Source organism: Camelus bactrianus, chromosome 14 (genome assembly GCF_048773025.1).
Source record: "Camelus bactrianus isolate YW-2024 breed Bactrian camel chromosome 14, ASM4877302v1, whole genome shotgun sequence".
Taxonomy (NCBI): Eukaryota; Metazoa; Chordata; class Mammalia; order Artiodactyla; family Camelidae; genus Camelus; species Camelus bactrianus.
The window spans coordinates 14,825,010-14,847,905 of NC_133552.1; the positions used below are offsets into that span (position 1 = coordinate 14,825,010).

At 39.5% G+C, this 22,896-nt stretch overlaps 1 long non-coding RNA gene across 1 annotated transcript in view; it reads right to left on the reverse strand.

The window, feature by feature from the left end:
• The window catches only part of LOC105066160 (uncharacterized), a 258,888-nt gene that overhangs the window by 222,807 nt on the left and 13,185 nt on the right, over positions 1 to 22,896 (reverse strand). The window contains exons 5-6 of the long non-coding RNA XR_006723496.2: positions 14,552 to 14,641; positions 8,334 to 8,396 (exon numbers count right to left, since the gene is read on the reverse strand). This is a non-coding gene — a long non-coding RNA (uncharacterized LOC105066160). The remainder of the gene's footprint in view (positions 1 to 8,333; positions 8,397 to 14,551; positions 14,642 to 22,896) is intronic.

The following is a 22,896-nucleotide window of genomic DNA, read 5'->3' on the forward strand; positions in this document are numbered from 1 at the left end:
TCCCTTCTCTCCGCAGCTGGGAAGACTATGGAAGAACAAAGTTGGGGAGGGGGGACCGCTGGTGAAAAGCGCGTGTCCTGACAAAGTGGTGGGGACACTGCGGTTCGGCCTTAAGCGGGGCCGTGGGAGGGAAAGGCTCAGGCTGAGGCCTGGCACCCCTGTCCCCTGCAGGGGCGGGAAGAACCAAGAGACCCTGGCTTCTTTTCGTCATGCAAAGAAACGTGATTTGCAGATACTGATGCAACAAAATTGGCGCCTAAACGAATTCGCCTTCTTAGGTGGACTGTGTCTTTCAAATATAGACGAGTAAGCAGGGTAGAAAGGCAGGAAGAGGGGCAGCCAGGGCCTTTCACTAAATTGGATGGAAACCAAAAGAGAAGGCGCGAGAGCGGGGAGAGTAAGATCCGGTCCCCACACCAGGCTCTGAGCACCATCAGGTGTGAGGGGACCAATGCTCATTCCCATTTGCTGCTGGTCCACTCAGCTTCGCGCTTGGGAAATCCAGCAATCACTGCACAGGCTGGCTTTACTTCATCTCACCTCTCTGTTTATGGCGAGCGAAGAACACACATCCTAAATTGATGAACCATGGCTTAAGGTCTCCCCGCTTTGGGGGGAAAAAAGGGGGCCCAAACCCAGAAACGTTTCTCCAATACTGCTGCTGCCCCGTGTGGCCTGTGCGAAAGCGCTCCTAGGTCTGCACGAGCCCAGTACCCGGCCAGGTAGCGCGCTTCGGGGCAACGGCCCGCGCAGAGTCCAGCCCCCCTCCTCCGGCCTGCACTTAAGCACGAACAAGAGTGAGTGCAAGGGAACAGTCACTCCAAATTCCTTAGAAAATAGCATGACTCTTGCAGGCTGTTTACCACACTGCCCAGCTGCCGGGAAAGGTCCGACGTGTTTCCTGCACTCGTCCCAGCTCAGCCCCAGCTTTCCTCCACCCGTGATCTGAAGGGCTAAATTATTTTATTCCAACTCTGTAAAGTTAAACTGCAATCTAAATAAATCACTTAGGGAAATGACCGGAAGCTGCGAAGGTTAAATTACACTCAAACCAGCTACTTGCACTTGGTTTTGTTATAAGGCCTTCCTCTCTTATTTACCGCCCTCCTTGTTTACTTCGAGCTCAGGAACAGAGGCTTTAGGCCGGCAGGGAGCTCAGTTTCATTTCGGGGCATATGGCGGGGCCTATCATTTCGTCATCAGGTTTTAAAGGAAAGTTCGAAAGGTTTTGTGACAAATCTAACTTCCAGTAACTCCTCAAAAACTGTATTACCCCACTGCGGCTCAGGTCTGCAAACGCCTTGGTCCCCAGATGTCCGGGAAGCGGTTAAGTGAGCTCGCGCAACGCCCCGCTGCACCTGCGGAGGAGGGAGAGCGTCTCCGCGCGTCTCGGAACAGCCGCACCATTACTTCCCGCGCTCCGCGGGCTAGCCTGAGAGCGGCCGCCAGCCACCCCCGCGTCCCTCAGTCCCCTGCGCTCAGCCAGTCGTGCGGGGGCCAGGGGTACTGGCATCTCAACGCCTTGGGAAGCGGCCGCCCAAGGGACAAGTCAGGCCCCTGGTTCCGAGGCGAGGCCCGAACGCGCACACACGCCGCGACCAGGGCGGTGGCGCTCCCGAAACCGGGAAGCGGGAGGAGGGCGGAAGCGCAGAAGGCTTGCGAGCACACCCACCAGCCGCGGACCCCGCTGGGTGGCTAGGGCGCGAGTGTCCACACTGTGCACGACGCTTGGGCCGCGGCCGGAGCCCGCGAGCTGGGTGCACAGCTGAGCGAGGCAGCCGCCGCCGCCACGGAGCCTGGCGGGCGGCGCGGAGCCCCGGGGAGCTGGTTTTCCCGGGCGGGCACGTGACGGGGTTGGCAGCGCTCGGGCCGGGCTGGGAGGAGGGGGAAGCGGCGAGCTGGAGGCCGGGGGCGGGCAGGCGGCTGGCGCGCTGTGTACTTAGGTCGTGTGCTGGGGCTTTTCTCTCCCAGGAGCCGGCGGGGGGAGGGGAGGAGGAGGGGCCACCGATCCGCCTTCTCCTTTTCGCAATGTTGACGCAATCTATAAATAGTGGAACAAAAGGACCAACTTCCTCGGAGCTTTGCTGAAACTGCACAAAAAATCGAGCTGGGGGGTTCCCTGGTCCCTGGCAGTAGGGCGGGGAGCGCGGCGCCGGGGGAGGGGGCGGGCGCGGCAGCGCGGGCCCCGGCGAGGGGGGACACCTAGCTGAGGCACAGCTGCTGCCGCCGTGCTGCTTCGCGCGAACCCAAGGCTCCGGTCCCTGCGCGGGCTCGGGAGCTCGCCCCGAACGGGGGTCTTCCTCCTCCGCCGTTGACAGGTCAGTCCACACCGCCCCTTTCTACACTGGGTTTTCTTTTCCCTCCCCCAAGCCTCTACTTTTAGAAGGGAATTGAAGGGAAAAAATAGAACCAGGCGCAGCAGTGACAGCCACCCAATCTGGAACCCCAGCAGTGCACAGTAGGGTGACCGAGGGGGCTCAAGAGACGGTCCGCGCCTGGCCCCTCGTGCGGCCACTGGCCGCGCCGCAGCCCAAGACGAAGCCAGGCAGGACTAGCGTGCGCCGCCCAGGCGGCTGGGAGAGCGGAGGCGGGAGCGCCGCGGGGGCGCGGGCAGCCGAGCAGGCGGTCGACGGCGGGCTACCGGCTGCCGCTCCCGCCTGGGGGCCGACCCCCAGCGGAGACGTGCCAGGACCAGGAGGCTATTAAGTGCAACTCGCCCCCCCCCCCCCGCGAGCTCGGACCTGGCGTCTCCGCCTCGTCCTGTAGCGGCTGTGGGAGGGCTGAGCGGAGAAGCGCTGTCGCCGCACGCCACCGCGCACCCTGGCTCCGTTGCCCACGCACCCAGCGCGCCGGGAATTGTGAGCTAGGTGAGGACAGGAGGCACGCTCTCCTCCAGGAGCCCGGACCTGAGAGCGAGCGCCCGCCGCGCCGCCGTGGCGGTTACACAGGGCGCGGGGGAGGGGGCGGAGCTGGTGCTGTTGACAGCCGTGTTGGAGCGGGGAGGGCGAAAGTTGGGGAGAAGGGGCTGGGGGAGGGAGCGCGCGCGCGGGATTCGGCGGGGAGTGGTGGGGGCTGGGGTCACGTGACGGGCAGACGCCCCCGCTACAGGCTGACAGTAGGGTGACGTCACCATCCCCTGACTGCAGGGGGTGGCACTTCCGTTCCCTCCCCCATTTCTGCTCCCCTAGCCCCCAAGCTGGGGGCTGCAGCCATTTCGAAGTGTAGGAGTGGGCGGAGGGGAGACAGGAGTTTTCCTTACGGCCCTAGCCCCTAGCTGCTTCTCTAGCCACCCAGAGTCCCGGGCCTGGGACAAGAGCGGGAGCCGCCGCTGCCTCTCGAGACGCGCCCCATTGTGTGAGCGGGCGGTGCTGGGCGGAGGCTGGTGCCGGCCCCCTACGGCTCCCAGCTCCGGAGGGGGCGGGGACGGCCCCTGAGCGGTCAAGGCCAAGTCCGGCCGCGTCCCGAGAGCGCCATCCTCGCGCCCGAGGTCCGACGCTCAACTCCTGGTTGGGAAAAGGCAGCCTTGCCCTCGTTCCCTGGACGCCGGGTGGTTGGAGACCCGCTCGGCGGCGGGGGCCTGCAATCCAGCCTCGCGGGTGTGTGACAGGAGTTTGCCACTGCTCTGGGGGACGCAATTCCAGCAGTCGTTATAAGCTATTTGGGGAAACTCGGGGTTTTGGTGACTCAGCGCGGTGAGCGCTATTTATAAGTTGATGCGTTACTAGCAGGGAAATACACTTCGCTCAGATCTGTGCGCCCAAAGAGGGCAAAGAGCTCGGTTTGGAGGCAACAATTAAAAGACAACTTTTTTGAAAGAGGAAAAGGTTGACTTACAGCCTGTGCTATAAGACACAGCAGGTCTTATGAGCAGGCTTAGAACATGGTTTATCATCAGAAAGATGAACCGATGAAACATCTTCCAGGGTAGATGGAGAATTTTAGGGATACATGTTGATGATAGACCGTCTTTTTTTTTTTTTTTTTTTTTGGTGATGTCAAGTGACCCAAAGAGAAATAATTCAGATAAATGAGCCAGCAGTCCTAGTAGATGGCAGAATATCAGAACTGTTGTTTATTAATTGCAGGATTTGTTAAACAAGTAACACCATGTGGTGGCTGGGTGTAAAAAAAAAAAAGGAAAACTGGATGATATTGAAAATTCTTACAGGATATTCTGTAACAGGAAGGTGTGTTGTATTTATCATCAAAACTCTGCTGGCAACTATAAATTACACATTTACCACCCAATCTCTCCCTCCCAAGAAAGCGTTACGAAAACGTATAGTACAGCCTGGAGTTCTTCTGCTATGTATTAGTGCTGCACAAACAGTTATCAGCCACTGCTTGTTTTACAGGTTTTACTTTTCGGTTTTATTTTCTTTTCTCCCAATCCTAGTTTGGAAATCCAGGAGGTAGATGCTAAAAGAAAGAGCAATTGCTAGGCTGGCTTAGGGAGGCAAGAGTTCACACCTAGCTTGTCCAGCCTGCATAGCTTTCTGTAGGTTGCATGGCCGCCTGAGGTACTTCTTAAAAGAAAGAAGGCTGTTTCCTGGAAGGGCAAAAGTTAGGCCAGCTAAGAGGAAAGGAAAGGGCTTCCCAAGCTGAGCCAGTAAAGCAGCATATACAAGCCTGTAGTGAAGAACTACAGTGAGGTAAGTATGGATGGGATGTGACCGGAGCGAAAAGAAGGGAGAGAAAAGGAGGCTGGATGGTTGGCCAGGTCACACAGGCCTTTGTAGTCCATGCTGGGGAGTTTAGACTTTAGCCTGAGATGTACACATTTTTAGTCTTTGGGGGGGACATACACCCTTCTAAGAGCAGAAAAGTTCACCTTTAGACCTCTACTACAATTTTACATACAATTTCAAAGGGTTTACTCAGCTTTGTGAGTAAATGACTATTTGGCCTCAGGATTAAAACCTATAGGAAAGGGAGAACCATGAAAGGATTGTTCCTAATGGAAAATGCATGGTCAGGTGTGAGAAGATTACCAGTCTTTGAAAAGACTGCACCAGTTGGGGTTGTGGAGATTGAAGGATGGAATGTCAAACAGCCTGTGATCTAAGTAAGACTAGACTAGGATCACTGCTGTGTACCTAGTGGCGGTGGGGATAGAGAGAAGGATTTAAGAAAAGTAATTTAAAAGAGTAGGTGGAATGAGAAAGGGATTGGCTGTGTAGGGCCAGGGCAAGGGATGCAGACCCAGATTTCTGGTCAGGGGTGTGGGCTAGGAGGAAGCGTGGGCTTCACGTTCAGGAGGAGGAACTCTGTTTTGCTTCCTTGATAAGGAATGAAAACATGTGGCTGGTTTGGTCCCCATATACGACTGAAAAGGCTATGCACCCTTTCAGTGAAAAAGTACCATCCTAAAGATTGAATTCAGAAGGGAGATGAGGGCAGGAGAGGATTAAATCTTGCTTTCCCCTCTTTAAAACAAAACAAAAAACAAAACAAAACAAAAACCAGGGATACCTAGGGAAGAAGGAAAGGAGAGATGGTGGGAATCAAGCTTTCTTTTTTCCCCTGCTCAACCATTAAGCCTTCAAGGAAAAGGACTTTGGCTAAAATGGGGCCCCCTGATGGTGTTTCTTTATTCCTAATGGCAATTCCAAATCAGTTAATTGTCCACAATTAGTACTAGGACATGGACAGCTTGTTTCTAATCCACTGGGAGTCAGCTGGGACAGCTCATAGGCTAGAGACTTGCATCACCTGAAGGCGTGTTCACTTGCATGTCTCCCAATCCGTATTGATGAATGGCTGGGACCTTAGCTGGGCTGTCAACAAGAACACCTGCACGTGGCCTCTCCTTATGGTCTGGGCTTCCTCACAACAGGGCGGCTAGGTTCTAAGGATCCCAAGACTGACAGCCAGGTGAAGCTGTATCACTCTTTATGACCTAATCTTAGAAGACTGGAGATGCCTATCCATCATATTCTATTAGTTAGAGGCAAATCAGTAATGCCATATAACGGGATTTTAAAATTGTAGAATAGATAAACAAGATTATACTGTAAAGCACAGGGAAATTTACACAAGATCTTATGGTAGCTCACAGAGAAAAAAATGTGACAATATATATATGTTCATGTATAATTGAAAAGTGCTCTACAATGGAATTTGACACATTGTGAAATGATTATAAATCAATAAAAAATGTTAAAAAAAATAATGCCATATAGATTCTAGAAAGGGAATTAGATTCCACCTTTTAATGGGAACAGTGTCAAAGAATTTGCAGTGTGTTTAAAATCATCACTCATATTAATTTCAGCTAAATAGACTTATAAACAATATGTCTACATGAAAAATGTTTAAGCATAAGAAACCAAATAAATATCCTCTTTTTGACATAGAATGGAATATAAAAACCCAAGCATTTCATTGTTACAGCAAAGCTAATCATGAGCCAATCTGAGTGGCAGTCTTATAATCTTCCCCACTTCTCCTTCCTGACCATTCCTTCCCCTCCAAGTCAAGCCTCCTGTACACAGACACCTCTCTCTCCCAAGCTAGGTAGGACCCCCCACAGTGGCTGTACCTCCAAGGAGATGATCCAGGTCCTAAAAGTTTTTTTCATCTCCCCCTTGAATTGTCCCTGGCTTTGGACCTTACTAGATCACTGGCAAGGCCATAAATGAATGTCCTTACTTCTTAAAGTTAAAAATCAAAATGCTATGGAGATTATTCTAGTAAGTAATTTTATAATACATTCATGTTATATAATTAAGACAAAATAACATTTCTAAAAAAAGGGCTATATGTTTTTAGATGTCAGGATCTTGACTCTACTTGGGCTTGTTTATTCATAAAACTCAGTAATTCTAAAGTGATGGTTGGGATTTTAAGAATTTGCATGTTTCCTTGAGGTGATAGTACACTCGATTATTACAATATAAAACTTGAATGACTCTTCTCTCACTTTTATAATGCATATTGCTTTATTTTTCTTTAAAACCAGTACCCATTGTTATTTGTTGGTAAAGGGGCTCAAGAGTTATCTTTTGAAGGAACTGAAAATACTACCTTTCTTTGTGTAATCAAGATTAAATAATCTTTTCTTATAACTTAGTATCTTTTAAAATTCTCCCAAAGCTGATATAATTTATGTATCTTTCATGTTCTCTTAGAAAGACTTCCTTTATGATTTAGATAGAAGTGATGCTTAGGCTATTTTAAGAATTCATACTCTCCTAAAGGCTATGTAATACCTGTATACATTTTGGCAATTTTGCATAATTATTTACAGTTATACTGAGTCAAAAATCACACTGTGAATTCATGCTATAGAGTACAGGTTTTAAAATAAATACATCTAGGTAATGAGCAAATGTACATTTATGAATCCTTTGGGTGTGTGTGTGTTTCTTAATGATTTTTGAAGTAGCAAGTTAAATGAATTAAGTATATCTTTTAAAATTAAAGTTTTTAAAGTTCCTTATACAGCAGTGATTAAAAAAAAAAAAAACTTGACAAAGGGTTCACGCTAAACTAATAGACTTTGTTATCAGGCCCAAACTGTTTCTAATTCTCAGTGACTTCATAGCTACCATGGAGGCAGCCCAAAGGAGCTTAAGTAAACACTTTAAAATTACGTAATGCAGTTCTGAAGGAGGAACAACCCCAGCCAAACTGTGCCATATAGTTTTACAGATGCTATTTCTCTGTAGGCCAGAATGGTTATTACCCTATCTATAGAATGACTTCATAGCAAAGATAACAGGAAAGAAAGTTGGAAGTGGGCCAGTCTGTTTCTCAGCCTCTTAAATGATGGCAGGGTTGAGGAAATTATTTCAAAGTAGTTATCTAGTGAATGTTTCTCTTAACCTTATAAACTAAGCATTTTGAAGCATTTTGGAAAGTGCTATAGTGAAAATGGCACGTTAAGCAATAAATTCAATATGATTTTGATCAATAAATTCAATAAATAGGACATTGCTAGCTGATAGTAATCATGCTCTGTCTACTACTGCATTAAGAATTGAATACAGTCTTACTTTTTATTAAGTAAAGTAATCTGGATCCTTCTTTATGTTATTTTTCTTCACCTTTCTATATGTTCAAAATATAATTTATTTTAAAAGAAATATTGCCAAAGTCAATAAAAAAATACATTTCTTCAACATTGGGCAAGGCTCTATGTTAAGCATGATGGAGAAGTCCTTGAAATAGTAAAGTTATTAATATGAATGTATGAGCAAAAACACAACTTTATCAAACTAAATTACAGAAAAAGTCACTTCATCAGATTGACAGAGATTGAAAATAAGTGCTAATAACTCATGTTGCTAAGAATGCAATGAAATTTACAAACTCATCTATTACTGTATTACCTTTCTGGAGTCTTAAATATGTCCAAATCTCTGAGATAGTAGTTCCACTTCCAGGAACCAATCCTAAAAAAATAATCAACTGTTAAGTCAGAGATTTACATATGGTCCTTACAGCATCTATAGAGAAGAAATAATCTAAATATTCACCAGTATAGGAGCGATTAAATAAACCATAGTACATCAATCTAATGGAATTTTTGCAACCACTAAGAATATTTAATGCCACAGAGAAATACTAATATTTAATTTAATGTGCAGGTAAATCTTTCAGGTTATAAAACTATTTCTTATTGATTTATATGCAAAGGAAAAGGGTAGGGGGGAATGTACCCAAGTGTGTTATGTAATTATGGTAATTTTTACCTTTTTCATATTTTCTAAAAAGAGCTCATACTATTTTAACAATCCAGAAAATAATCATTAAAAGATTCCTTCCAAATATATAAATAGAAATATATTTATATTCTTACAACACTAAGATATTTAATAGAGTAACACAACATATTAGTTACTTTTTATATTCATCTTTTTGCATACTTAACAATAATATCTGCCAGTGAATAATCTGTTTCTAAAATTAAATTAGATATATACTGGTATAGCCAAGTACAGAATATTATGTAAAAGGTGTAATTTGAGGGGTAACTGGAAAGTTGGTTTGGGGAGAATTTGGTATAGTCAGAATTCATCTGTAAAGCCATAATGGCTGGACCTATTTTTTATCATAAGTTTTGCAATAGTATTTTTTATTTTTAATTGTGATAAAAAACACAGAACATAAAATCTACCATCTTGACCATTTAAAAATGTATAGTTAAATAGTATTAGGTATATTCACATTGTTGTGTATAATAGTATTTTAAGGATAGTATTTTTATTGGTTTCCTAAAAACAATACATGTTCATTTATAAATAATTTAAACAATATAGAAAGTTACAGGAAAGTTTTATTAAAATTTCCTCAGATCCCAAATTTTACCATCAATATTAAATGACCATCATGGTAGGCATATTCTATGCACTTATAGAAACAACATAATCTTATTTAAGAGGAGAACAAGTATCAAATTTAAAATTATTTGAATTTGGTAGTAGTAGGATAAGTTGAAGGAACTGCTAAACTTTTAGAAAAATGTTTCTTTGCCACAAGATATCTTATTTCCTAAAATATCCAAAGTTTAAAAAATTAAGAGCTTGGAGATTTTTTAAATCTCTGTGTTACCAATTTAGAAATGCCATTAGACCCTCCTATGAAAAAAATGTGTTTTTTATTTGTTACATCATTATTCTTAAAAAGTCAAAGTTTTCTTAATGTTTCTGTTTTATAACCTTAATCCCTTTAGTCATTTGGTCTTGATCTGTATTTTAAAATCCAGCGGGCACAACACACCTTGATTCTCAATTCCTAGGTATTAATTTTGATTCATCACTTGGTTATCTGCTCTTAACTAAGTAGGGTTTTTTTCCCTACATGGATTCATAGATGCTATGTTTGCCTTTTTCATCAATTTTTGAATGACACTTATCTAGGTATAATAGTGTGGCATCATACTGGCTTTGCCTTAAAACTGCAGACATTTTTCCTTTGTTTTCTGGCTTTGAATATTGCTTAGAGGAAGTCTAAGGCCAGCATGATTTCCTCCCTCTTATAAGTTATTTAATTTTTTGCCCAGAGGTCTGAAGATTTTCCTTCATTCTTTATTGTCACTCAACCAGTATATGCCTTGATACTGAATATTATGTCCATTTTTCTTTGAACATTTTATTCTGCAGACTTAGTTGTTTCATGATTTTGTGGAAACTCTCTTCTATTACATCTTTAAGTGCTTTTTCTGATTCATTTGTTGCATCATGTACTCAGGGAGCTGAATCAGGTTATGTTTCATGTTGTCTTTGTCTCACTTGCATATTATCTTCTTTGCAGTTACTTTGGTCCACTTTTCTTCTGCATTCACTGCAGTTTATTTATTAAATTCATTTGTCAACTGGAATTTATTGAGTGCCAGCAGTGGTAAATAAGATCACATCCCTGCCTTTATGAAGCTATGAAGCTTTTACTTGAGGATAGGGGAGGGAGAAGTTAACAAACACCACAATGTCAGGTAGTGACAATTAGAAGAAACTAAGGTAAGGAAATGGAGGGGTGGGGGAAGGAATTGTCCATTTTAGATACTGCAGTGAGAGCAGGCCTAAGATGACATTTGAGAAGAGACATATATGAAGCTAGGCAGGGAGCTAGGCAAAGACCTGGGCAATCCAGATATAGAGAAGAGAAAACACAAAGGCTTGCTCTGCAGTAGAAAAGCGGTGTGTTCAAGAATGATTAGAACCAAATAAGTAACCAGAAAGTGATAAGAGATGAGACTAGAGAACTAGATAGGCCAGGTCACAAAAGGAGCTGGAGGCCCTAGAGAGAAGACTGAGTTTTGTTCTATCTAACTGTGATGAGGAGCAAGGAGATGGTATTTGCTTTAGAGGACTCACTCTGGCTACTAACTATTTCAACAGCAATAAACTGAATATAACGAATTGGTCAAACAGATGCTGTTGAACTGGAAAAGGAAAAAGGGAACAGTGAGACAATAGAGTAACTTCAGGAAGTAGCTACTACCCCTAGTCCTGGATAAATGTGGGAAGACCCTAAGTTACTAGAACCCAGGAGCTAGGAGAGGAGGCTTGGCAGGGCTGGAGCTCTGACCTGGGGCGGTGAGGGGCTGCTGCCCACTTGATGCTGGTACCTCTGAGAGCATATGTTGGGGCTGGTTCTAGGTGAGTGGAAGATAGTTGAAATTTGGGTCAAACCGCTGCTGTCAGGGTGAAGGGCCATACCTGCGGCAGTGCTGGCAGGTGCAGAAAGCTAACAAGGAGGAGCAAGTTCTTTTCCCCTCTTCTTGACCTTTAGTCTTTTTTCTAATGCCCCTTATTGACGGACTGTAGCAAGGATTCAGCTGATGAAGTAGAAATAGTAGTAGTTTGCAGAGAGTCCCAGTCCCAGCATCACAGAGCATAGTATGTTACAGTTTATTCTAAGAGATAACAGCTTAATAACTGGCACAAAGAAGAACTAAGGATGATTTCTAGGTTTTTGTCTTGAGCAACTGGGTAAAAAAATAATGTCATTTATTGACATGGAGGAAACTTGGGGAGAAGGAAATTGAGGGGAAGAAGAAAATAAATATATTTATTTTGAATGAGCTAACTCTGAGGTCTTTATTAGACATCTAAGTGTAGTTTCTGGGCAGGCAGCTGGATATGAGGTCAGAGCTCAAAAAGAGGTATTAGGGATAAAAAAAAAAATCTTAGGAGTTCTAAGAATACAAGCAATATTTAAAACCAGAAAAATTGGGTGAGATGACCTAGGAGGGAATGAATATTGATGGAGAAGAAAAAAAGTGTGAGGAATATATCTGGGAGTTCCAGACATTTGGGAAGAGAATAATGTTCTGGCAAGAAGGTAATTAGTGATGTCAGCTAGAGCAGTTTAGGTGGAGCTGTGGAGACAATAATCCTGATTGGAATGGACTAAAAAGATAATGTATGGTGATGAGGAAGTGGAAACTCCAAGTTAGACAATCTTTTAAAAGTCTGTTACAAAGGGGAACAGAAAAATGGGCTCCTATTCACCATGTAAGTAGAGGGGGATATGAGGTCTAGGGTGATGGTATTTTTAGGCTGGGAAATATTACAGTATGCTTATTGATTGGAATAATCCAATAAAGAGTGAGAAACTGAGGATGCAGGAAATAGAGATGATAATCACAGAAGCAGAATCCTTGACTCTACAAGAAAAGATGGGATCCGGGGCACAAGTAGAGGGGCTTGCCTTACATAAGAGCAAGGACGCTGACCCTTTTAAGGAAAAGAGAGTATAAATGAGTACAGATGACGGTGGGTTGATAGGTACAGCAAGGGAAATATGAGTTTCTTTTGTGACAGGTTCTATTTATCAATAAAATGAGAGTGTGAAGTGAGGAGCGGGAAATGCGAGAGTCCTAGGAGAGAGAAGATGAGGCATAATCAACTCGAGTTGACCAGGGAACGTGCTGGGATGGCCAGACTTTCCTTTTGGTGAGAATTTGATTCCTAGCCATGCTTATTCCATTTCTTGATGTTCCAAATTTATTTATTTTGAAATAATAGTATTATTTCGGCCTTTTGTTGGCTTAGGTTGCAGACATTTTCTTTTTCTGGCTACTTTTGGTGATGTTTTTAAAGGAGTTATTTACCTGTTCTTTGTTGTGTGTAAACTGTTTGGTGAAGTATTTGGGGAGAAAGATTTTGTGATCTGCCTTCATTCCCCACCTTTATCTGAAAATCTAGAATAAATGTTTTTAAATAGACTACACTGCACATTTTTTCATTTCACCATATATATAGTAACATAACAGATAAGTCATAAGAATATTATGTATTATTATAATAGCCACCGTTTACTGAATGCCTGTGCACCATGCACTATGCTAGGCACTTTACATACATGATTTCTAAAACACAGCAACCCTACAAGGTAAGTATAGTTGCCATTACTTCCACAAGGAACCTTTTTTACTGGTGGTGTCAGATCAGAGAATCTTACTTGAAGCTCATAGCTTGCCAATATAAACAAAGTAAGAAAAAACTTTTCTCCCTCTTATGTTTGTAAAAAAAATTAGCTTGTAAGAGACTGTTCTTTTTGAAGTACAAAATAATAGTTTGCAAACATGTACCACCCGAACTAAGGGAGATTTTTATGGACAGCTTTTTGACATCAGACTATACCATTAATCTCTTGGTTAGAGAGTTGCTAACTGACGGATTCAAGGAACTTGGTAAATTAATTGAAGTATCCCTTCTCTAACCATCTCCATCATCAGTGAACATACTGAGAGCCTGCCATGTCAAAATAATTAGTAAATTGTACTAAACCATCACAGCTTTACAAGTTATAGGATATGTATCAGTGTTTGTTTTGGAAACTACATTACTTGGATTCAAATAATATCAAACTTTTCTTTTGGTCAACAGTCTTTATACTCATGTTATGATACAGAAAACATACCATTGGGACATAAACATGTATCTATGCCAAGTAATTGGTTTCTTTTTCTGATTACAAAAGTAGTACATGCAAGTGAAGACAAATTTGAAAATATGTTTAACTGAAATAAAGAAGATATTTTAAAAAGGACAGCAGGAAAAAATAACCAATAATTCCTCTATTTAGAGGTAACTGACTATTGCAGTTGACATATTTCCATAAGCTTTTTAAGCTTATGTAGTTTAAACTGTTTGCTTGAGTACACTGCCTTTTTCCATAACAATTTATCAGAAATGTTTCCTCAAGTTATTTAAAACTCTTTAGAAACATTTTCAATGGCTGCATAATGATCCTTGTGTGGAGTAGTGTTTCCTTAAGTGGTCATTTAAGCTATATTCCTTACTTTCTTATAAATAACGTTGCTGTGAGCTTTTTTATGCATAAATCTATTTTAGCATTTCAGATTATTTCCTAAATTAGGATAAATTCCTAGAAATGGGCTAAAAGGCCAATATTTTTAAGCTTCTTCCATCTGGTAAAAATTTTGTTGTTAAAAAAAAAATCTCTTTTAATTCTCTGTATACATTTATATTGAAAATAAGCCTACCTTTTAAAATTGAGATTAGTATTTAAATTTAGGCTCAAGTGTTTTTGTTTTGTTTTTATTTTAATAACCTTTAAGGAAAAATCCACTCTTCAAAATATTATTTACTTCTTTTTTGTCAGGTTTGAAACTTACACTTAATCTGAGATAGAAGTTCAAATGTATACTTAATTCAGCCTAATGCTTCTATTTTTCAAGGTATTACCATTTCTTTTTTCCTATTTCCAAATATGCTCATCCAACAGTGTTGTCTCCTGGCTCATCTTCAGTTTAATCTCACACATAACACCACTAATTCATGGTGTAAGTGTACTCATTCATCTAAGGATAAAAATCTAAATAAAATTACAGGTCAAGGTCATTCTCAAATTTAGCAAATTTGGCACAAGAGTTTAAGAGTGCCAGAATTACTAGTTCAGTTGTGCTAGACTGAAATGCAGAGCATAAGTAGAATAAAGCAGATTCATCCAATTCTAAAATTAAAAATGAGAATGGTGATGGAATCGCGAAACTTGGGAAAACTTCCAGAAGAAGTCTAGACAAAGTAAATAAAGGATTACTGCTTTTTAGAAGCTTGTCATTTATTAATTCACTCACCAAATACTGAACATCTTTTATGTGTCAAATACTTGCTAGGTGCTGGAGTCAACAAAAAGACAGAGGCCTGCCCTCCTGGAAGATAACATTCTAGTGGAAGAAACAGACAAAAGCAAATGAACAAATAAATAAAATAGTTAAAGGTTGTAATCTAGTCATGTCTATTACTCAGCATTATTTATGTGAGACAAAGAAATGATTTGAGTACTCTCCCAAGAATTTTTAAAGTGGTACTGAGTAAGAAAAAGTTACAGATTTAGGATTATTAGGAAATAGATGATCTCAACAGATATTTTATGATTCTGATCATTGTCATTCCCTTGTGCCTTATACCCACTGCCTCCAAAAAAAAAAAAAGACAGACTAAAATAAAGTTCATACTCTTTGGCCTGACCTTCAGTACTCTCTCTAGTCTGACCCAGTCTCAGATGTAGCGTGTTATAGTAGAAGGTAAAATGTGCCAAATCTGGGGAGTAAGGAAACCCAGGTTTTAGCAAGTGGCAATGCTAGAAGCAAGACATTTAATTTTCTTGTGGTCAGTTTCCTTTGCAGAATGATAAATTTTGACTAAACTCTAAAATCCCTTCACTTTAAAATCCCTTCACTTTAAAATTCACTGTCTATGCAACTCTCCTTAAAATGTTTCTTCCATTGTGCTCCTATTTATACTGGGGATAGGGAGGAAATAGCGTGAGGAGAATGTAAAGGTTGGAAAGAACAAGACTGATTCCTGTTTAATAGCAATAAAGGATTTGTAGCTTATAATGATTATTTTCTCATGTTATTGAATATTTTTGAAAACATGTTTTTAACATCTCCATGGCATTCCAACATATGGATATACTAAAAATTATTTATCTATGCTTTCATTTTAAACGTTGTTTCCCAATGTCTGCAATTATCTAAGGATATTTAGAATCCATACTTGTTTATTAGTATTCAAAATACTATTGCAGGCTCTCTGCCTTGCTCCTTTTGTGGGTAAAAAAGTTACTGTGACTTTTTTGTATCTCTTCTTATCTACCCCAGCCTATACATGGCTTTCTCTTAACATAAAACCTCCACTTTGGACAATGATATACAGCCTGTCCTTTCTCCTTTCTAAAACAGTCTCATCCCTGAGCAAGTTCCATACTTTTGCAGCTCCCCTGAAGCAACAGAATGTGAATTAAAGCCAACTCCATCAAGTCCAGATAATGTATATTTTTTAGCTTCAACCAAAGCTGAAATCCATGAGATTAAATCTCTACCAGCAGACAAACAGGTAAAGATTCATTACTGTCACCTATAACAAAAAATGTGACTTAGCACTAAGTCATACGTTTATGACTATGACAGAAGTATGACTTTAGTGATTTTGCCATGATCCTGAACTTGTTGTATGTAGGTAGTATTAATTGTTATTACATTGAAACATTAGAACATAAGTATACAATTAGGCATAGTAAAACTTAAGGTTTTTAACTGGTAAATTCAGTGAACAACTACACAATCTGTTGATTTACTTTTTTACTTTTTTGTGGTATTTCAATAAATGTCACATTCTGCATTAGCTTTGATACTGCACCCACTGAGTAAAGAGATCAGAGAGGTGGTACACTGCTTTATAATTTTAAAAATATCCTGAGTGAGTTAAAAATCTTTTCAATTTAATAATTTTCACTTGGGAGAAGAGTAGAACCTCTGTTCTGCCTCTTTTATTGTGAAATTGGTGCAAGTTAAACATCTTTCTTAAAACTTCAAGTTACTTTTAAGCACCTGTACAGCATCAACTTGGAATCCAAAGGAACATTCATATTAACAATTATTTCTACCAATAGCTATGGACGTTGTAGTCATACATAGTAGAATTTTAGTGAAGGGATCTTTGGGGTCACATAATCCAGCTGTCTCATTTTACAGATAGGGAAAGTGAAGCCCAAAAAAGTTTCTGTTACCCACAGCAGTAAACTTGAGTGGCTGAGGGAACAGGGACTCCTAACACTCCCTGTTGGCCTAATGCATGCCAGAGGGTAATGGTTAAAGGCAGAATATGTAGCTAACACAATTGAACAGATCCAAGAAAGAGATCTGATTTGGATTCTAAGTATACAGTTCCCCCTTAAGATTCTGGTTGAGTGATCCATTCCACCTTAATCTATTACCACAGACACAAAAGGGAAGTGCCTTTGCACAAATTGATGCTCCTACGCAATAAAACCCAAGGGAGAAGCTAGAGGTCCTTTTGCAGAGCTGCAGTGTTGCACAACTCCTGGGGGGAACATTTATATACATCCATACATACCCATACCGGTAGCCTCTTGATTGTGCTTCCGAAATGCCATTTATATGCATTACAATGTCAATGGTGCCAAGGAGTTCAGTGTAACAGGGACACTGCAAGTGTAAGTTTTGTATATTGAATTAATTTAGGGTAGGCTAATTGCCATAACCCCAAAATGTATAATGGCTCAAGTTTGTTTCTTGCTAAAATAAACAAGTAGTTTAATACTTAGTTTTCAAGGTCTTTCAGTACCTAGGTTTTCAGTACCAAAGTTCCAAGGTCTCCCTGGGGAGTCTTCTCTATTAAGGGGAGTTTCTAGGGGTGGAGACTCAAAGTAGCACATATAACTTCCACTCTCATTCCATTGGCTGTAACTTAGTCACAAATCCACAGCTAACTGCAAGGGAGGCTGGGAATAAGCTTTATCTGTATGGCCACGAAGTGAGAACATGGATTTTTGATGTGTAGCTAGCAGCCAATGCCCACTTGGGTGCTCTCAATCTACACACACACACACACACACACACACACACACACACTCTGAAGTGGTCACAAATTTAAATTAACTCATATAGTTATGCTCCAAATAGAACAAGTTAATAGTGGAAGAAAAGGCCTCTTATTAAGAATTGTATTCACCTCTACCCTTTCCCTCCTTTAGGCAGAACTAATTGTTTATTAATGCATAACAACAGCCAACTGAAATTTCAAAATGGGAGGAAAAAGCAAATGTTTGCAAGAATTACCTTTATTTACATATGTACATATATGTGTATTAAGAGTCATTCACTCTCTGGCTTCTTTCACCATCTACCCTGTCTTTGGACAGCAATGAATTTTACAACCTATACATAAAAGCTATTTTAAACAGTGTCAAATCAACAGCAGTTTCTAGGTCATTTCCATTCCTTCCTCCATGAAAATGTACAACATTTAGGTTATTATACACATACACACATATATAAATATATATGGAAAGGAAGGGGTTGGCTTGTTTTTTCTTATCGCATCAACTAGTCAAATTCAGAACTAAGACCATGACTGGGCTGCTTGTTTTAAAGGCGCAAGGCCATCAAGTTCCCTTTTAATTACACTACTAGTAAATGATGTTTAAAAAATATTCAACTTTTTACACAACAAAGATAGCAATTCCACAAGCAGTAAGTTCAGTGGTTTTTTTTTCCTTTGAGTAAGTTGCCGTTGTAATCCTCAAACTGTTCCCAGTTACTCGGTTTTTAATAGAAGCTCTGCATGGTTGCACTTCTGAAATCATAAACAGGAAGTGTGATATATAAATGTCAGTAAAACTAAAACTCCATTCTATGGTTTGATGTTTTCCTTCCCCTCATATTTTCAAGTTAATGTCTGATTTTACATGTATTTAGAATGACTACATGAAGGCAAACCTGATTGGTTTTTCTTTGGCAACCTAACAGTTTGGGGTGTGGGGGAAATATGTGGAATAACCTAAATGTTGTACATTTTCATGGAGGAAGGAATGGAAATGACCCAGAAACTGCTATTGGTTTGGCACTGTTAGAAATTGCTTTTATGTATACTATAGGTTGCACAACTTTATTGTTGCCATTAGACAGGGTAAATGGAGAAAGAGGCCAGAGAGTGAATGACTCTTAATTTAACTATTTGAAAATCCATGATAGAAAACACTCTTACACTTTGTACACTCTTATTCTGAACCTCAGCAATTCCTTGAATGTGTTCCCCTACATTAATTCCGTTGTGAGACAACTTAGGAGTAGCTTAAGTATTGCAAAACTCCAGGATATTATCTTTGACTCTTTTCTATGAAGAAATTATGGTTCTTTCTATAGTAATAACATTCTCTATATAATGCTATTTCAGAGTCTCTGCTACATGGATATTTCTATGGAAATACCAAGAAAAGATTAAAACTGACCAGTCCAGACTTTCATACTACATTAAATATTTCTAGGGAAATGGTACCAACATGTAGATGCTTTTGTAACTTTAAAATGTTTTTCTTTAGGAAATTGTTTCTTAATTTATTCTTAAACTGAATACTGAAGGAATTACTCAAAGTCACACAATATATGAGTGAAATAGCAAAAACAAAAAAACAAAAAAACAGAACCTGTGTATCTAAACTCCCTTTCAAGGCAGATCACAGTGACCCAGAGAATATATTTCAAAAGGAGGTAGCCTGCTCATCTATTGAGAGTCTACCTTTTTGCAGCACTTGAGGCACTGCTGAGCAGCACATAAACTATTGCACACTAGAGGCATTATCTTTTAGTTTAAAACACAATATACACAGAAAAAGGTATGGGAATATGTGAAAAGTAACATGAGTACATTAATCAAGTACAAACAATAAATAATTGCTAAGGGATGTGGAAAATGAAGTAATTTAAAACTAGATTGATAATGGATAGATGTTTACTGGAATAGGCAAATATGTAGTTTTTTTTAAGTCGCTCTGGGTTTGGATTGCCAGAGAGAAACAATAACCATTCATTCATTCATCAAACAAAACAAATACCTACAACTTTTCATCGACTGTGGTACTTTTGGATATAGGCTATGGCTTCAAAAAACAGAAGAGATACATTAACACAAGTCATCCAAACTATTCAGCCCTTAAATGTAGAGTTTGTTTAATGTAAAACTGTCAGGGTCAACATGAATTTCCAGTCCCAAAGCAAATCTTGGCTATGGAACTATATAAATAGAAAACCACATTTAAAGAAGGTTCAATTTTAGAATGTGCTACCCTACATCTTTCTTTAAATAGGAAAGGATCAAGTTTGACACTCCTTGAACTAAGAGTTTTTGGAATCTATGTGATATGACTTCTGTAAACAGAAGATTATATCATAAACTATGTTTAGGATTTCATCACTGTCTAATCTAATATGGCTTTGGATTTCCACAATATGTACAAGTGTCTTCATAGTAGCTAACAATGGAACATTTATTCAGTACATAATGTATGTTGGACACTGTGTTAAGTGCTCAAATATTGATTACCTCAATACAACAACTCCATGAGGTAAGTATTTTCACCCATTTCACAGATGGGCAAAACTGAGGCCCAAGTTAAGTTACATCTTCAAGACAATGTAGCTGGTAAATGGGCAGAGCTAGGATTTTGAGTTCAGATCTGATTCCAATGCCAGTTTTTTAAACTAATACTCTTTTGCCTCCAAAAGTTACCTAAAGGCAGTAAATAAGTAAACAAATAAAAGTTAATTATTTGAGCTACTCCAGATATTTTGCATTTCTATGTGAATTTTAGAATCAGCTTCTTTTTTTTCTTTAAGCCTACTGGAATTTTGATTTGGATTATATTGAACCTTTAGATCAATTTGGGGGGAACTGACATCTTAACAATATGCACCTATGAACCATGTAAATCTCCCCAATTGTTTAAGTCATCTTTAATTCCTCTTAGCAATACTTGCAGTTTTCAGTGTACCAGTCTTTCATGCCTTTTGTCAGGTTTATTCACAAGTATTTCATATTTTTATGCTATTGTAAAAGCTCTGTATTTTTTGTATTTCCATTTTTAATTGTTTGCTGCTAGAACATAGAACATAAATGATTGTTATATATTGATCTTGTATCCTACAATCTTGCTAACCTCACTTAATAGTTCTAGTAGCTTTTTGTCAATTCCACCAAGTGGAATAGATGGAAGATTATGTCAGTTTTATTTCCTCTTTCCAATCTGAGTATGTTGAAGAAAAGTGGTCAGAGCAGACATCCTTGTGTTGTTCCTGATCTTAGGGGGAAAGCATGTGGTCTTTCACCCGTATGTATGAGGTTATCTGTAGGTTTTTTGTAGATATCCTTTATCTGACTGAAGAAGCACCCTTCCATTCCTAGTGCACTAAGACTTTTAAAATCAGGCATGAATATTGGACTTTGTCAAATTTTTTTTCTGCGCCTATTAAGATGATCAGGTGTTCTTTTTTAGCTTAACATGGTGAATTATACTGATTGATTTTTGAATGTTAAAACTAATCCTGTATTCTTGGGATAAACCCCACCCAATAATAATATTACCCTTTTATATATTGTTGGATTTTATTTGATAAAATTTTGTTTAGAATTTCTACATCTATGTTCATGAGAGATTGGCCTGACTTTTCTTGTAATGTCTTTGTGTAGTTTGGATATCAGGGTAATGCTGACCTCAAAGAACAAGTTGGGTAGGATTCCTTCCTTTTCACTTTTCTGGGAGGTTGTGTATAATTGGGATTATTTTTTTCCCTAAATGTTTGGAAGGATTTGTCAGTGAAGCCCTATGGACCCCAATTTTCTTTGTGGGAATATCTTAAACTAATAATTCAATAGATAAGTGACCATTCAGGTTATCTATTTATTCTTGAGTGACCTTCAGTAGTTTATGTATTTCATGGAATTTAGCTATTTCATCTAAGTTGCTGATTTTTTTTTTTTTTTGCCTAAATTTGTTCATAATATTCTATTATCCTTTAAATATATATAGAATCTGTAATGATTCACCCTCTCATTCCTGATTATTGGTCTTCCTGATATGTGTCTTCTCTCTCTTTTTTTTTCCTGACCAGTCTGGCTGAAAATTTATCAATTTTACTGATCTCAAAGAACCAGGTTTTGAGTACATAGATATCCTCAATTGATGTTTGTTTTCCATTTCATTGATTTCCACTTTGATCTTTATTATTTCATGGGCTTTTGTGTGTTTGTGTTTAATTTGCTTTCCTTTTCTAGTGTCTTAAGGTGGAAGCTGAGGTCATTGACTTCATATTTTTTATATTTTCTAATATAGGCATTTCATTTATACAAAACTTGATATGTTCTACGTTTATTTTCCTTCAGTTCAAGACACTTTCTAATTTCACTTCTGATTCCTTCTTTAATCAGTGTATTATATAGAAGCATGTTATTTTGTTTCTAAGTATTTGGGGATCTTTCCAGTTAGCTTTCTGTTATTGATTTCAAATTTCATTCCTTTGTGATCAGAACCTAAACTGTATGACTTGAATCGTTTAAAATGTACTGAGACATGTTTTATGATCTAAAACAGAGGTCAACAAACTTTTTCTATAAAGGGTCAGATAACAAATATTTTCAGCTTCATGAGCCACAATCTCTGTCAATTTTTTTTAAAGAAATCTTTCAAAAATGTTAAAACTATTCTTAGTTCGTAGGCCAAATCCAGACTAGATTTGGCCCTAAGGCAATAGTTTGTTGAATATGCTCATTATAGCCTAGAATATGCTCATTCTGGGTAAATATTTCATGTACACTTTAAAGACAATATGTATCTACTATTGTGAGTGGAGTGTCCTAGAAAAGTCAATTAGGTGATATTGGTGGATAGTGTTGTTTAAGTTTACTATATCCTTGCTAAGGTTCAACTTGTTCTAGCAATTATTGAAAGAAAAGTACTGACATCTCTAACTATAATTGTAAATTTCTCTGTTTCACCTTGCATTCTATCAGGTTTTGCTTCATGTATTTTAAACCTATTGTTATTTGGGGCAAAAACATTTAAGATTGTTATAAACTCCTGATTAACTGGCCCCTTTATTATTATGAAATGACCTTCTTTATCTCTGGTAATATTCTTTGCTCTGGTATCTTACTTTGTTTCTACATATTAATATAGCCATACCAGTTTTCTTTAGACTGGTGTCAGCATCAGCGTGGTATATCATTTTCTATCCTTTCACTCTTAATGTTTTTGTGTTTTGTATGTAAAGTGTGTTGGATCTTGCTTGTTACTCAATCTGACAATCTCTGCCTGTTAATAAATATTTTTAGATCATTTACATTTAATGTGATTATTGACATGATTAGATTTAAGTCTATCATCTTACTATTTTCTCTTTGGTATATCTGTCCTGTGTTCCATCTGCTTATTGTTTTTTCCTTGTTTTGCCTTCTTTTGGATTGAACTTTTTTGTTATTCCATTTTTTTCTCATTTGTTGGCTTTTTACCTAATACTGTTTTGTTATTCTACTTGTTGCTTTAGCGTTTGTAGTCTATATAAGTTATCACAGTCTATTTTCAAGTGATATTACACCACTTCACATACAGCAAATATATACT